Genomic DNA, 17,290 nt, shown 5'->3' on the forward strand with positions numbered 1-17,290 from the left:
TATTTTTTCTTAATTTGATACATGGATAAAAGGAAAAAAATATTACATTCATTTCTTATCATTTAATTATGATTTTAAATTAATAAAATGAAACTTTCTTTCACCTAATCTATTAAATTAAATTTACGCATCTAAAACTGTGCGCACGAATTCATCACAACAACGTTAACGTTGCTGAAATTCAAAATGGCTCAAACGAATAAACGTTCTCAAATATTGTCGTGCCATTAAAAACATTTCTGATATAATTTACAGTTCTTTAACACAAAAAACCTACCTGTTGTGTTATCCCAATCGGTATATTTTCCCCGGTAAGTTATCTAAGTTCGTACATGTAAAGGGAAGCTACTCAAATATCCTAACAGTTCTAACGTTAGGTCACAGAAATTTTGGATTTCATTTGCACATCTTTTCATCTGAATTTCAAACCGAACATAGAAATACGTATCATAACCTGTCAATATTGTAAAACCTTAAAGATTCTGCTGCCGCCTATTTAAGATGAAAAGAATCTGTCCTCATTCAAGTAGTGTCGTTTTTCTCGATCATTCGTTTCCCAAGATTTAACACATTAATGGTTCTCCTCTCTTTGGTAGCATTAAAAACGTTTCTTCAGAATTCTATTGTTCATACCAGATATCTCAAAGCCAAACATTTAACAAAAATATGTCGATTTCTTTCTTTCTTTCCCCAAACCATATCGTTGTTATGCAGACGATTTAATTTGATTAGCAAAGGGGGATAATTAAAAAAGAAACGAAAGTAGAAAATAAGTCAAGAACGTAACGGACAGGTTTCGAAATTCAGGAAAATATTAAAGTAAAAGTATTTAATATTCCTTCAAGAAGAAACCTTGAAGCGGGAAATATACATGTAGAGACTGCCAATGTAGTTCCGGCTCCTTAGTGCAAGCGAACTCTAGATTTTATTGATGCAGGTATCAAAAGAATTTTTAAACCAATCAGAATCAGGTATTTTATAGAAATTAAATGATTCTGTTATAAAGTCAAATGCTTAAGGGCGTTTTTTATACATTTTGTAAGGCCTTCATACATGTATCATATATTGCTCTTGCAAAATTTGCTTCAAATCTAAACCGATAATGCATCAACCTCATCAGGGACTCCTGGCTTTTTTACTAAAGTTTAGAAATTGTTGTTGTTTTTTTATTACACTTACTATTACGCAGTCTTATCGATCTATAGATTACAAAAAGGAAAAGGTTCAAAAAAGGGTTTTCTGGAATATTGAACCAATTTTGAATATTATATATAATGTATAAGAACAAATATACCTGTAAACCATTTATTTAACACATAATACATCCTAGGTGTTAAAAAGTTATGTACAGGAAAGGTGTACTGAGTACGTCCAGTCTCCGCTTATAACGCACAAGGATATAACGTAGGATTTATCAAAATCCCTTGAGATACGTTATAAAAGACGTACATGTTTATGTATCTTATTAAGGATTTCAATCTTACAGTGAATCATTTTTTTTTTTTTTTTTTGATATGTTGTTATTGTATAAATTTATAAATTTTGATACTTTAGTACACCATAATTTACTAAAGTGAATATTCGTAAACTATTGTAGCCTTTTGGGGTTACATACATGTACATGTCAGATTTTAATTTTTCTAGCTTAATTATTTTAGCTTTAAAGATTCTTTTTTTCATTCAAGACGACCTTTCAGAAAACAAAACGACTGCACAAAGTACGACGTATCACTGTCCTGGAAATGGCTATTGTCTTCAGTTCTATTCTAGTTCAGCTGTGGATAGGAACGTCAGTACCTGTACGAGACCAAGACCTATTAGTGCTTATTATGAAGAAAGGACCGTATGGTGGTATGTGGATTTAGGCGGAGTTTTCAGCATCTACAGCGTTCGCATAATATTCAAATCATACTAGGAAGAATATGGTAAATATTTATTTAAATCCTGCAGAAGCATGTTTAAAAAAGTTCTGGTTTTCATTGATTAAAGATATTTGTTATTTTTAATTTGATTGGAAAAGCCACAAAATGAAGCAACAAATGGGTTCTAGTGCTAGGGCGGGGCTATATAGATTAAATAGTAAAAATGAATTATTTCTTTGGAAATATTCTTCTTTGCTCCTGGGTATTAAATAAACTAATCAAGTACATAGTTATGTTGTGTAAGACTGCCTCTTTTCAAATTGTGAATTTAATGGCCCCAGGGTCAGGAGTTCTAGTGGTAGGGTGGGGCTATATATTTCTTTGAAAATCTTCTTCTTTGCTCCAGAGTATTAAATAAACTAAGTCCATAGTTATGTTGAATAAGACTGCCTCTTCTTAAATTGTGAATTTAATGTCCCCAGGGTCGGGGGTTCTAGTTGTAATGGGGGGGGCTATATAGATTTTAAAGTGAAAATGGATAATTTTTTTTTTTGAATTTCTTTTTTTTATTTTCTGTTTGTGGATATTAAATAAACTTACCAAGTGCAAAGCTATGTTGAATAAGTCTGCCTCTTCCAAAATTGTGAATTTCATGGCCCCAGGGTCAGGGGTTCTAGTGGTAGGGCGGGGCTTATATTATATAGTAAAAAAAATGAATTATTTCTTTGAAAATATTCTTCTTCGCCTCTGAGTATTAAATAAACTAACGAAGTACATAGTTATGTTGAATAAGGCAGCCTCTTCTCAAATTGTGAATTTAATGGCCCCAGGGTCTGTGGTTCTAGTGGTAGGGTGGGGATATATAGATTTTATAGTGTAAATGCATATGAAATTCTTTAAATTACTAGTAGCATATTTTACGACAATTTAAGCTCAGAGACAGAGAGGAAGATTTGCAGGATTTTCCCTTTATATATCCAATACCACACAGAAAGAAGATGGTTCACTTTGCTACAAGGACGGTCCTGACTTACCTCCCTTGGATTTCAACACAACATGTGTTGGACCTGCTCGTTACCTAATTTACTATAATGAAAGATTACCAGGAGAATACTACCCCAAGGGATATGAATTGCGTTCCTATACAGAATTATGTGAAGTGATCGTACTAGGTAAAGAAACAAAATTAATGCAGTACTGTAGAATACTATGTGACTGTTATACAGTACGTTTAATAATAAAATATGACATTTACAAACGATTGGCAACTAGGAAAAAATATAAAAAAAGGCTGATTTACATGAACAATAGGTCTGTCTATCTGGCAGTAATTTTAAAGAAGTTAAAGGTTTTAATTGAATATAATGACACCAAATGTTACAAAAATATTTCGTGCATCCATGTTACAAAAAAGTTTCTTCCATAGTAAAACATGTCATTTATTAAGCTATGATTTAACATATTTTTAATTACTAAATATTTAATAAAAGCGTACAGAAAGAAGCACGTTCTGATTAAGCTATATATTGTTTACTGTAGGTAGCCTTGGCCTTTCAATTGGGACTTCTATTTGTCATAAATACTCCAATCTAAAGATATCTTACGGAAGCCCATTTAGGACCTATCAAAAAATATTTTTCAATTCGTTATAACGATTTTTTAGAATTCGTTATAACGAATTAAATTTGTTATAACAGATTTATTGAATTCGTAATAACGAATTTATTTTGTTATAACAGATTTATTGAATTCGTTATAACGAATTTAATCTGTTATTACAGATTTGTTAAATTCGTTATAACCAATTTCCTTGAATTGGTTATAACGATTTCAACAAATCTGTAATAACAGATAACATTTGTTATAACGAATTCAATAAATCTGTAATAACAGATTAAATTCGTTATAACGAATTCAATGAATCTGTTATAACCAATAAATTCGTTATTACGAATTTAATAAATCTGTTATAACAAATTTAATTCGTTATAACGAATTCAATAAATCTGTTATAACAAATTTAGTTCGTTATAACGAATTCTAAAAATCTGTTATAACAAATTACATTCGTTATAACGAATTCAAAAATATTTTTGATAGGTCCTAAATGGGCTTCCGTAATATCTAGTGTTAAATGTCGCCGGATTCTAGTTTCTCCGGTATTTGACGCAGGATTAATGTGTGATGCTCCGTAGCCGCAACAGTGTCTATACCGATTTCTATTCCTTTGCGTAGTTTTACAACTGACATCAATGTATCCTTGGACGAGTTTGACATTTACTATGACACAGGTTGAGCCATCGTTAACATTTTCTCCATTGGATTGCCTACTTGGAGTTAAATAGCACAAAATTATTGTTCTACCACTGATACGTCTTCTTGTAATGGTTGGAACTAATATGGGTATTGTATGGAGGATTTATCATTAAAAGGGTCCACACAAAGCTTACATGTATTTCTATTAAATACTACTAGAAGCATGATATCTTTCTTTCCCTATCACCATTGTACAACTTTAAACAGAAATGGTAAACAGAGTTTGAAATCTCTCTGGGCTTTTTTTTTTTTTTTGCCGTACGACAGCGTATGAAAATATCTATTTTTTTTCTTGAATTACTATAGAACAATAAATTAAGTTATAATTTTTACACAGTCATAGACTTAAGGAACTTTTTCAATGTAGGTAAAATTAATATTATGGGACTAAAGATTTAAATATATTAAGAAAATATGAATTTCCAAACAATCTACAATTATGTTATCTTTGAAGCTTCAAATCTATGTACAGAGTTGAGCAAAATCTTTTTTAAAAAGTACAGATTTTTCTCTCTTAGTAAACGATCAAAACTGCTCTGTTTTGGTATTATTTTGTTTCTTTACATGACTACATTACCATATGTGATAATAAGAAAAAAAAATAGATATACCAAGATTACAAAAATAATAAATATATATTGACATTCGGGAAAATAGAGAAATTTGGGATAAGCCAATATCAATTTTAGTTGAAAATATTTGTATGGATTTGGTAATATCGTCTGATAGAACCTATGCGGTTTTGTCTTTTTATGCAAAAATAAAATTACTTCTCGCATAGCAGTAGCAGTAGTTTGATTTTGACGAGAGATTTTTAATATTTGCAAGGGTGATGCACCCTCCTTGTCGCACTGTCAGTAAGTTTAGATCTCAAAAGACTGGCCACAGAAAGAATATGATTTCAGGGAATTTTTATAGAGTTTCAGATGAAAATACAAGTGGATCTGACCGACTAATGAAAATCAAATATGGGATTCGATATTTACCTTGTTTATTTTTAGGTATGGGGTATATTGTTTTATTAAAAGAAAAAATAAGTAACGCCAGTGCCTGGGATATAAATATACCCAATATACTGAATATTGCATGCATTTATTTAATTGTATTACTATTTACTAAGTGAAATTTCAACATTTGATATACAGCAATCCAACTGAGGTAGCAAGGGTATTCAAAGTGGGGAGGGAGAGGCGAGGGGAGGGAGAGACGAACCTCCGAAAAAAAAAAACGCGTGACTACGGGTCGGTCTTACAGATGCAACAATGATAGAATCTTCAGTACAAATTTCAAACCATTCCCAGTCAATAAAGGTTACCAATTAAACTATTTAGCTACTATCACTCTAAGTAAGCAGATAATTGTAGAAAATGTTAACAAAAGGTTAATCTATGACACATTGTACTTAAGATTAACAACTGCACTCGTCTAAGGATGCATGAAGAAATTATCTGAGATTCTTACGCAAAGGAAAGCGCGAAACTCGTATAAAAACTACGCATTGCGGCTGCAGAACATGACGCATTACTCTTTTGCCATAGAACAATTAATAGATTAAATCTACCCATATATTGTTCTCTAAACATAGACAACCTTAACGTAGAACCTACGTCGAGTGACCTCATATCTAGTGAATGTGTTTAGCATGTGCAAGATCTTTTATAATGTCATTATTAATTAAATGTTACTTTTCCGGTGCATTACGGCTTTGATTAAAATTTTAGAAGATGAAATATTTTGAATCTCATGGATTTATTTTTAAATCATGCCAAAATAATCTTTATACCTACATGTATATTCAAATTATAAATTTTTGGTTATTAAGCGAAAAGACTTAATGTTATGTCGGCATATTTACATGCAAGATAATTATGTTGACATGCAAGTTACAAATCTTTTAAGAGAATCTGATTTTGATAAGTGTAAAATCCTGTACATAAGCCCGTATTTGACATCATAGATGTAAGATGCAACATAATCATTACAAGATGCAGTTAACTAATGTTAATAGCCATTCTCTGTAACCACTTAAACTTTGTTGGCACGCATGGTCACCGATTTTGATGAAACTTCATCCATGCTTAGTACTTAACACCAGAAAAAAAATCAAGCAAAATTTTGTTGCTATGTGTCTCGGTTGCTAAGGCAACAGCCGGAAAAGTTTGAAAAATCATGATTTTCAGCCACTTTAAATCTTGACTGTGGCTTCATAAAAACTAGAAAAAGCAAACAAACCAATGTCACAAAAACAAGACACCTTATTGTCACTTATACTGTAAAGAAACTGTTTAGACTATATCTCTAAGTAAGTGGTAACCAAGCAATATTATTCTCTAAATAACTTTTGTGGTTGCCATGTTAACACAGTGTAACCATGCAAAACGAGTAACTAAGATTGGGTTGATGCTACTGTCTTGAGGAAAAACATGAAAATTCAAGACTGGCAAATTTGCATCCTTAGGACCTTGCAACACTAAAAACATAAGAAAAATTGGGTATAATTGCTACTTTGCAGTGTTACCATGGAAACCAAATACCAGTGCTTAAAAGTGAATTAGTTTTCGCTGCATTAAGAATTAAATTGCTATTTAATTAAGAAACAATGAAGGCCTCAGCTTGAATAGTACTTATCTGTTAGAACTGAAGTTGAATATCATATATTGATAAAATTTGATGAATAAAACAACACTGTTGCTATGGTTACCAAGAAGGGAAAATGTTCGATTTTGTGAAGTTTATATCAATATTAAACCCTGTGTGCCAACTTCTTGCATCCACTTAGAGATTGGATGATAGTCAAAATAAAAAAGTCAAATTAGCTGTTAATAAATATCAATCATAAAAGTTTTGGGAATCTACATTTAAGGGTACGTTTCCAAGGAAATAAAATATTCTTCAGGTTTTTAGGCATATATTTTCTGCTTATTTCCATAGCAACGCTCTATTTAAAGAATCTAATCTGATTTTTTTCAAATGGGAAAACTTGGAGCACACCAACATCTTATAAAATTGATCATTAGTTATGAGGATATGTGTTTTTTTAAAGATAGGATCCGATTTAAAAATACAGAGTGTTGCTTTGAAGGTTCTCTGTGGTATAAAAACTTTGGCAACCATTGCCAACCAAAATGAAATATTATATTTTGTTTTTGGTATATGTTTTAAGGCTCCTTTTTCTATTACTTGGTCACATTTCATCCTATAATTGTGTTTTATTTTTACGTGTATGACTTTACAAAATTCAATGAATATTTTTTTTACTTTTGAATACTTTGCTACCAAAGTAACGTATGTAATAGTTGATTCACCAACCATGTTTATCATGCATTTGAGACATCTGATCTTCAACTTTTGGAAACAGTCATTGCCAATTGTTTGCTTTGCCGCAAATGTTAACTATGGGGCTCCCAACATGTTAAAAATTCCCATTTCCGAACTTTAAGACATGTTGCCATGGTAACTATAAAACATAGCAACCAATTTTTGCCTGATTTCAGTTTAAGGTATCAATGACTTTTATTATAGAGAGTTTGGAGAAATTCTGAGACTATGTGTGCCACAGGTCCTATATAAAATTTCAAATCATTACAGAGAATGGCTCTTAATATGTGAGATAATTTTGTAGACATGTACGATATTTATGTCAAAATGCAAGTTAATTATGTAGACATGCATCTTACGAGGGCCGTTCAAAAATTACGTGGACTTTGCCATTATTTACTCTTACAGGCGTCATATAGTTTCACAAAATTTGAAATATGAAATTTCACTTATTTTTCTGCAATTTTCTCAAATTTATCTTTATATTGTTCTATTATTATATATTTACATTTTATGACGTGATATTTGAAGTTCTACCAGAAATATAGTGATTTTTCTTCGATGCAATTCCTTTCAAAACGACTGTGAAGATGACCTTAATTGACGGAGCACCATGCTCTTGTTAAATTATGTTTAATGCTCGAGATATCACCAACAATGATTCAAAATATGCATAATAAAACTTGTAGTAAACTAGGGTATTCTTAACATTTGTCTAGAAATAGTAAATTGGAATGTTAGACCGTTAGATCTTTGTAAAAAGGCTATACGAGAGGGCAAGAAGAAGATTATCGAGGAAAACTTTATCCGGACTGTAAAGAACGTGATTGAGAGTGACAAAAGTCACACTATATCTCATAAGTACCTACAAGTTTTTAGTTTTAAAACAAACAAAAAAAGAATATGCTTTACTTGGTTTATAGAGTGTAAGCTTGACAAGAAATGGTCTATGAATGTTGAGTAGATTAGGTAACTCAAACTGTACAGGAACTTTTGGGAAAATGTTGAGAAAATGAAAGCTCATATTATTTAGAATGCCCGTGACGTCGAAGATTTTGCTGCTCCGTGACTTAATAATATGTCCAGGTATATCAACCAAAGCTGATCTCAATTTATTACATTTTGATATGACATTTTGAATACCATATAAGTAAAAATTATTTCATACGACGTGTGGCATTTTGCCCGATTATGTCGTCAAATATTTTTTATGTGCCACAATACGCGAAATTGTTGTACAGCCCTCTTATTCATGTGAGCATGCAAGTAAATTGTGTTAACGTGCTGCTAATTTATGTCAACATGCTACTTATTTATGTCAACATGCATTATGCAAGTTATACTTTTATATACAAGATATTTATGTCAACATGCAGGATAATAAGTTGCATATCAACAAACATATTTTGCATGTTAGAATAATTATATTGCATGTTGACATAAATAAGTTGCATGTCTACATAATTTTCTTGTATGTTGACATAAATAAGTCGTATGTGTACATTATTATGTTGCATCTTGTATCTACGATGTCAGATACAAGCGTTGATAAGTAAATTTACTTATTATTTAAATTTTAATTTCTTATCATATTGGTAACTTGCATGTTACTCCTACAAGTAAGAGCCTCGCTTAACCTCCCTACGCACCTTATATGCCTCGGACTCTTATTTTAGGCCATTTTCTAACGAGCTCGTTCCGCCTGAGATTTTGGGGGGAACATATGCGTGAAATAAATTGTTAACAAGAAATTTCCAGGTACCTACGTGTTTGCATGGGGTATGAAAGTCACAAGAAATAATTAACTCAATTGTGTGCATTATTGTTCATTAATGAAAATTGTCATCCTTCCAACTTGTCACCAGAGGTACTTTCGATTTGACTTCACATTAATTTTGCGGATTGCTAGTCAGAAAACAAAATTTTCATTGCGTTAAACCAGTTTTGTTTTGTCAGATTTTCTGCATTCCATTCCCGAATTACAAACAGACGCCTTGTTTTCAATTTATGTTTCGATTATAAAAAATAATGGATTTATTGCTAATACGAGAAATTAACAGTGTTTAATGCTTAGGTTTTATCGTAAATAGTGAGTATTTTATTTTTTCGTGCCATTCGTTAATACATAAAGCCTTATTTTTGATTAAATAATTTATATCCATTGATTTCAGCGGCGAGAATTTTTACAATGGATGCTAGAGGTTATATACAAAAAAATACTATAGTTAACTATAGTTAACTATAGTTTACTATAGTTAACTATAGTGATAACTTTGACACTTTGAAAACTTTGATTTACTATAGTGATAACTTTGACACTTTGAAAAACTTTGACGAAAACTTTGACACTTTGAAAAACTTTGGCGAAAACTTTGACACTTTGAAAAACTTTGGCGAAAACTTTGAAAATTTGAAAAACTTTGTCGAAAACGTTCACACTTTGAAAAACTTTGGGGAAAACTTTGACACTTTGAAAAACTTTGGCGAAAACTTTGACACTTTGAAAAACTTTGACGAAAACTTTGACACTTTGAAAAACTTTGACAAAAACTTTGACACTTTGAAAAACTTTGGCGAAAACTTTGACACTTTGAAAAACTTTGGCGAAAACTTTGACACTTTGAAAAACTTTGGCGAAAACTTTGACACTTTGAAAAACTTTGACGAAAACTTTGACACTTTGAAAAACTTTGACGAAAACTTTGACACTTTGAAAAACTTTGGCGAAAACTTTGACACTTTGAAAAACTTTGAAGAAAACTTTGACACTTTGAAAAACTTTGGCGAAAACTTTGACCCTTTGAAAAACTTTATCGAAAACTTTGATACTTCAATAAACTTTATCAAAAACTTTGATACTTCGAAAAACTTTATCGAAATTTTGATACTTCGTAAAATTTAATCGAAAACTTGGGTACTTCGAAAAACTTTATCGAAAACTTGGATGCTTTAAAACTTTGAAAAAGTTTATTGAAAACTTTAACACTTTAAAAAACTTTATCAAAAACTTTAATTCTTCGAGAAACTTTATCGAAAACTTTGACACTTTGAAAAACATAATCAAAGTCTCTAATACTTTGTAAAACTTAATAGAAAACTTGGATACTTTGAAAAACTTTATCAAAAAACTTAACACTTTGAAAAACTTTGTCGAAAACTTGGATACTTTAACACTTCGAAAAACTTTATCACCAACTTTGAAACTTTAAAAAAAATTTTCAAAAACTTTGAAAATCTAAAAAACTTTATCGAAAACTTGGATACTTTAACACATCGAAAAACTTTAACACCAACTTTGATACTTTGAAAAACTTTATTGAAAAATCTGATACTTTGAAGAACTTTGACGAAAACTTTGACACTTTGAAAAACTTTGGCGAAATCTTTGACACTTTGAAAAACTTTGACGAAAACTTTGATACTTTGAAAAACTTTGGCGAAAACTTTGACACTTTGAAAAACTTTGACGAAAACTTTGACACTTTGAAAAACTTTGGGGAAAACTTTGACACTTTGAAAAACTTTGACGAAAACTTTGACACTTTGAAAAACTTTGGTGAAAACTTTGACACTTTGAAAAACTTTGGCGAAAACTTTGACACTTTGAAAAACTTTGGCGAAAACTTTGACACTTTGAAAAACTTTGGCGAAAACTTTGACACTTTGAAAAACTTTGACGAAAACTTTGACACTTTGAAAAACTTTGGCGAAAACTTTGACACTTTGAAAAACTTTGGCGAAAACTTTGACACTTTGAAAAACTTTGACAAAAACTTTGACAATTTGAAAAACTTTGACGAAAACTTTGACACTTTGATTTACTATAGTTAACTATAGTAAACTATAGTTAACTATAGTTAACTATAGTTAACTATAGTATTTTTTTGTTAGCGGCGCCAGGTCAAAAGTGTCTCACCATGAACCTCTAGCATGCTGGAGTAACTTGCATGTCAACATAATTAACTTGCATGTTGACATAACCATGTTGCATGTCTACATCATTATGTTGCATGTTAACATAATTTATCTTGCATGTAGGGGGCAGAAAAATGCCTCCATATAATGCATTTAAAAAAAATTAGAGAAATCTCTAAACACCTTCATTTACTATGTCTTGACATTAATTTGAAGAATCCACTTTGTAAAAATTAAATCCTATGTAAGTGCAAATAGGTCAAGAAAAAAAAGGATGGTTAAATATCCTTTCTTCCATTAGTTTGCCGGGAAAGACATAGATTTCAATCTTTTTTGTAATTATTTTGGTATGTTCTTCGTCAAATAAAAGGTTGAAAACATTCTGACTAAGACTTCTGAAAAATATTTACAAATTTAAGATTGAAATATGACTTAAAACGAGTTTATTTCCATATAATGTTTTCTAAATGTAAAAAAATCTTTTATTTCAATTGAATGAAAAGAATTTATTCTTGAGTAATATAGCCTAATACAGTTCAGTGATAAAGTCTATAAACGACAATGATTTTAGAAGAATTTTTGTGACTTTAATATTTTATTGATGACGGGTACAGCTAAAATAATTGAACTTGTGTAGTTGCCGTTTGTAAATACAATTCCAAGTTCCACAGGCTGCACTGCCTTTAATAACAAGGAAACATGTCAAGCGCTTTTAAACTGATTGATAAGCGGGTGATACTTTATCAGTTTGAAAAGTTTTAAAATCTTGTGACAATGACTTTTCTATCTTAATACACTGACATTTTTAAAGATAAACATCGTGTTTGTTTCTAAAAAAGTGTTTTCATATCTACATACATAAAATAAAATATTATAATGATAAGACTTTCCAGGCGCAAGTTGGATGTTATATTAAACAACAGAGTAAAATTAGTATGAACAAATTGACATCTCGTATAGTTTTTCTCAAAACTTATTTAATTTAAATCCCCATTTTAAATTTCGGTTTAAAACACAGACCTATGGTCTACTTATTCAGTCCTGTTTTAAAGGTCAGTAACTTGTTTTTAAATAGGCTGTGTGAAAAAAGGCACATATGGCGTTGACTGTAATTTGCAGTGTTCAAAACATTGCCAGGAAAGAAGATGTGATATCGTAAATGGAACATGTCTTGGTTGTCAACCGGGATGGACTGGAGATTTTTGCGAGCAAAGTGTGTAATAAACTAATTATAAATGAGAATTTAAACTGTATGGAAAGGTTCAGTTGGACATTATCTTTTTTTTTCTTATTGTTTTTTTTTTTCTAACTAGAATGCTTGGCAGATTACTATGGTCTTCAATGCAAATATCAGTGTTCAGGAAACTGCATAAATGGGGTCATCTGCAATCACGTGACTGGTCAATGTGATAATGGGTGTTATGCTGGATGGGCTGGAAAACGTTGTAATAAAAGTGAGATTAAAATTAAATTGTATCGGAACAAAAGTTGATAGTCAATCCAAGAAAAATATACTTGAATCCAATAAACACTGAAATAAGTATGTGTGTGGTTATCAAGAGAATAATTAATATGAATTATGACTAATAATCGGTATTTAATAAAGAAAAAAGAAGAATAAAAAAAAAATGAATTAGATTAAATTTTATAAATATATTTTTTTAAATTATCAAGTGTAATAAATTTCTAATCTAGCATGTGAAACTGGAAAATACGGCCCAAATTGTTCCTCTTACTGTAGTGGTAATTGCCTGAATAATGATCCTTGTAACAAGACAAATGGGCACTGTAGTCTGGGCTGTCTTCCTGGGTTCACAGGTGACCTCTGAAATAAAGGTATGCTTAATCCGATTGATATCTGAGTAGAACATTCACCCTTAGCAAACAAAAAGTAATTATGCACGGGTATAATTAGAATGGTCAAAGATATGGCATGAATCAAGCAATGGAGTCAGTGTTTCATGAAAATAGTGGAAAAGTATTCATAAGAAAAAAATAATAATAGGAGAATATATAACTTGTAGTCCCTAGCAAATCAAAATCGCCAAGAGCACATTACTCATCCTGTGATGGCATCTTAATACATACTCGTATACTAGTATATTAGATTTCTATTTTAATTTTTCAATCATTTCAGTTTAATCGATTTTTGCATAAACCTCATAATGGTATTCATTTAATCTACGTTTGATTCTCATTGTCATAGCATTGTAAGGAAAAAGAAATTTATAACCTAGATAAGCATACATGGTTCGAATTAACGTACAATGGCACTTCTTTATTTTCTTTCATAGTTTGTCCTGCTGGAACATTCGGATACGACTGTGTAAATATCTGTAGAAGTAAATGCATTCATAACGAAACTTGTAGCCCTTCTAGCGGTCTCTGTGAAAATGGATGTGCCCCCGGATACTATGGACTCCAATGTCGTAAAGGTATGTAAAATGTGTTGTAAAAATAATATAAAAAAACATCTTACGAATCTCTGAATTCCTCGTCATATTTTAACGGTCCAATGGTCGATAGAAAATCAGCTGGCATATACACCTAATTACGAGATATGATAACATTAAATTCATTTATTTGCAGATGTACATGTAAATGCTACAGGGTATTAAAAAAATCTTGACATACAATTGTTATACAAATGGCATTTTAATTTCAGTATGAAAATGTGTATCCTGTTTATTTGTACCAGATAATGAGATATGCGAAGTACATGAAACGAGGAGTATTAAAGCAAAATTAAGTAATAAAACAATACAAATCAGAAACTAAGCAAAGATGGACCTCTTAATTAATCATCAGATATGGGAAAAGATGAAAAAATGGAGTGAGCATCCCTTGTCGACCGGTCGCACCCGTCATGTGGTCATTGTCATGACTGTGAAATAACGATAAAATCTGTCGACTATCCAGTGCTTTGATTATGGCCAAACAATGAGTATGAAAAACATTGTATTTGACTTAATGATAGATTGTTTTGCTGACTATTGATCGATATTCTTATCTCATCATCTTGTTTGTCAATACCTTAACTCCTTTTAGAATTATTCATTCGTAGAGCATGCTCTTGTGTATCGAATCAACTAAGAGAGGTAACCACCGTCTGCAGGTGATTAGGTTACATTGGTGCATAGGTAGGGGAATTGATTGCATGGGATGTTAATCATCACATTTAAGATGAGGTTTTGTATTTAGACAACACTTAACGACGTTTCTATTAACATACACATATATGAAATAGAATAAATTTAAAATATGTACTTGTCAATGGTTTGAGAACATGTTATTTACGTATTGCAGTTTGCCCTGGTGGTACGTTTGGTAATAATTGCTCTAAGACTTGTTCCAGGAATTGTATTGGTATTTGCAGTCACGTGGATGGTTTCTGTCATTGTGTTCCTGGTTTTACAGTATCACCGAACTGCACGACTGGTAAAATATTTCACACTTCCAAATACATAGAGAATTTATTTTCTCCAAGGGATCCGGAATAAGAGGGATGTAGTAAAGTCATTTTGTGTATTACATGTAGTATGCCAAACGAAAATGGTGCGTAATTGGCAAGGAGATCGATGTAAAATTCTGTCTCGATTTAAAGTTATGGCCTTTTCGAAGAAAGGCTCATTTTACGAAGACCTTTATTTACTTTTTATTTCTATTATTTTCTTTTTTTATTATTTTCTTTTAAATTTAATTTTCTAACAAAGCAAAATGTTGTATATATCATACAAAATCTTTACGGTTGTCTTTTTGAGGTATAATTTTTCAAGCACCCTTTATATCTTTCTCTCCAAACTTTTAAAAGTTTTTAAAAATACAATTTCCATGTACAATAGAACAGAATGTATCCCTACCAGAGGTAATCAATAGCATCTGGTAGCCGGAGTTGTATCACGTTCTGGAGCTCTTCTATGAAATGTTTGACAAATTATTGATAATGAAAGAGCTATAAATAAAATCGTTTTGGCCCCTCTGACCCCCTTATTCGATGGACCAGATATAGCTTGAATTTGCAAAAAATGTGTATTTTTTCATTAAACTGCATTTATATTGACTTTTTAAATTATCCTAGATTCAACAAGAAACATAAATAAACAATTTAATTCAGAGTTTCACTTTGATAAAAGATACTGAAATTAAGTTCTTATTCGTAGAATGCATCCAGGGTTCATACGGGATAAATTGTCAGTATAAATGTAGTGGTCACTGTTTACATGATGAGACATGCAGTAAATTTGATGGCAGTTGTTCTCAGGGATGCAAAGACCAGTTCATCGGGATTGCATGTGATTTTCGAAGTAAGTTTAACTTTTTGATTTTTTTTTTTTTGCGTTATCATCTAAATAAAAAAAAATGAATAAATCATATAAGAACCACTGTACCAAAACAAATTCCTTTCTCCAGACGACACTTCAATAAGAGCTTCGACGATAGGACTTGCCATAGTGGTGGTTATACTCATCATGCTCTTGATTACTGTATCCGTCTTTTTCAAAAGGTATTGATCTTATTATCATATTAAATAGGGAAGAATATTTAAGGAATCACTGTCTAGTTTTGAGAGTATGCCAGGGCATCAACAATAGTGGGAAACATAGGATAATTTGCATAACGGGCGAAGCCCGTTATGCTAAAATTATCCCATGTTTCCCACTATTGTTGATGTCCCTGGCATACTCTCAAAACTAGATAGTGATTCCTTATATTTCCATTTCATTGTGAAATAAAATTGTAGACTTAGACATTAAATGTAGACTTATAGATTTAAATTACACAAGGACTTCCATGGCAATTTCAATAGCCCTCGCACACTGACGTCAAACACAAACGCAGCTGCACGAGATTTACATGCATATTTGGCCTCCTGAGCGTCAGACACACAGACAGATGCACACGAGATTCACATGCGTATTAGGCCTCCTTAGCTGCTGACCTATCGAAATGCCTAAATTACATTCCTACAGAATTATCGAGAAATAAATTCCCCCAAGTTTCAAACAGATATCACAGAGAAAAAAATTAGAAATTGAAATATATACTGGTATATAATTTAGAACTAAAATTCATACAATGAGCATTTGATATCCTTTCTTTTAATTAAAATAAATTTTTAAAAATGCATTTTAAAAAGATGTAATTTGGTCATTTGTAATAAAAAATTTCAAATATTTCATGAGTTGCAAAACTTAACTGTTTAATTTGATGTTTTTTGATTAAATAACTTTCAAAACAAAGATACAAGCCATCGTTTTACAAAAAAAAAAATGCTCGAACAGCAATTCTTTTAAAGGGCATTCTAAGAACACGAAATAGTTTATGAAAACATTGTCCCACATTATCATGAAAGCTATAACATGCACTTTTTAAAAGAAAAATGTCAACTTCATACATGAACTTTGATAAAAATAACCTCTAATGCTATTGACATAGTAAAAGAGATGTAAAATTATGTTCTTGTAGGCAACAGCATTCTGTGAGTTCAGATAGGAGATCGCTACATGCGGATCAAAAGGATAAAGAGAATGTCAAGATTCAGACACTTTCAACAAAAGACCTTTTATTCAGTTACCAGGACCTCAATGTTTCGGACATGAACAACACTTATGAAACTGTTGATGTGTCTGACACTTTCCGTGCATATCAGAACCTTGAGTTTACAGAATAGATTTGTTCAAAACTCATTTCAAAATATTTCACAATAATTATTTTTTAAAATGATTCTCAAATGCACGCCAATGGAAGTCGACTCATTTTGGATCCCTTTAATGCTGTTATGTTAAAGTCGTTTATCATAGTTTTTGGCTCAAACTATAACTGTAATTCATGATTACGCCAACAATTCAATATCCATTAATTGCGCTAGTATCCAATTA

General features: G+C 31.2%; 1 protein-coding gene and 1 pseudogene across 1 annotated transcript in view; both read left to right on the top strand.

The window, feature by feature from the left end:
• The window catches only part of LOC134229966 (receptor-type tyrosine-protein phosphatase alpha-like), a 106,172-nt gene that overhangs the window by 28,042 nt on the left and 60,840 nt on the right, over window positions 1-17,290 (top strand). The window lies entirely within an intron of this gene.
• LOC134229976 (uncharacterized) lies at window positions 1,344-17,082 on the top strand (annotated as a pseudogene).

This window comes from Saccostrea cucullata, unplaced genomic scaffold (assembly GCF_032062105.1).
Source record: "Saccostrea cucullata isolate Sc308-1 unplaced genomic scaffold, CSIRO_AGI_Scuc_v1 ctg683, whole genome shotgun sequence".
NCBI lineage: Eukaryota > Metazoa > Mollusca > Bivalvia > Ostreida > Ostreidae > Saccostrea > Saccostrea cuccullata.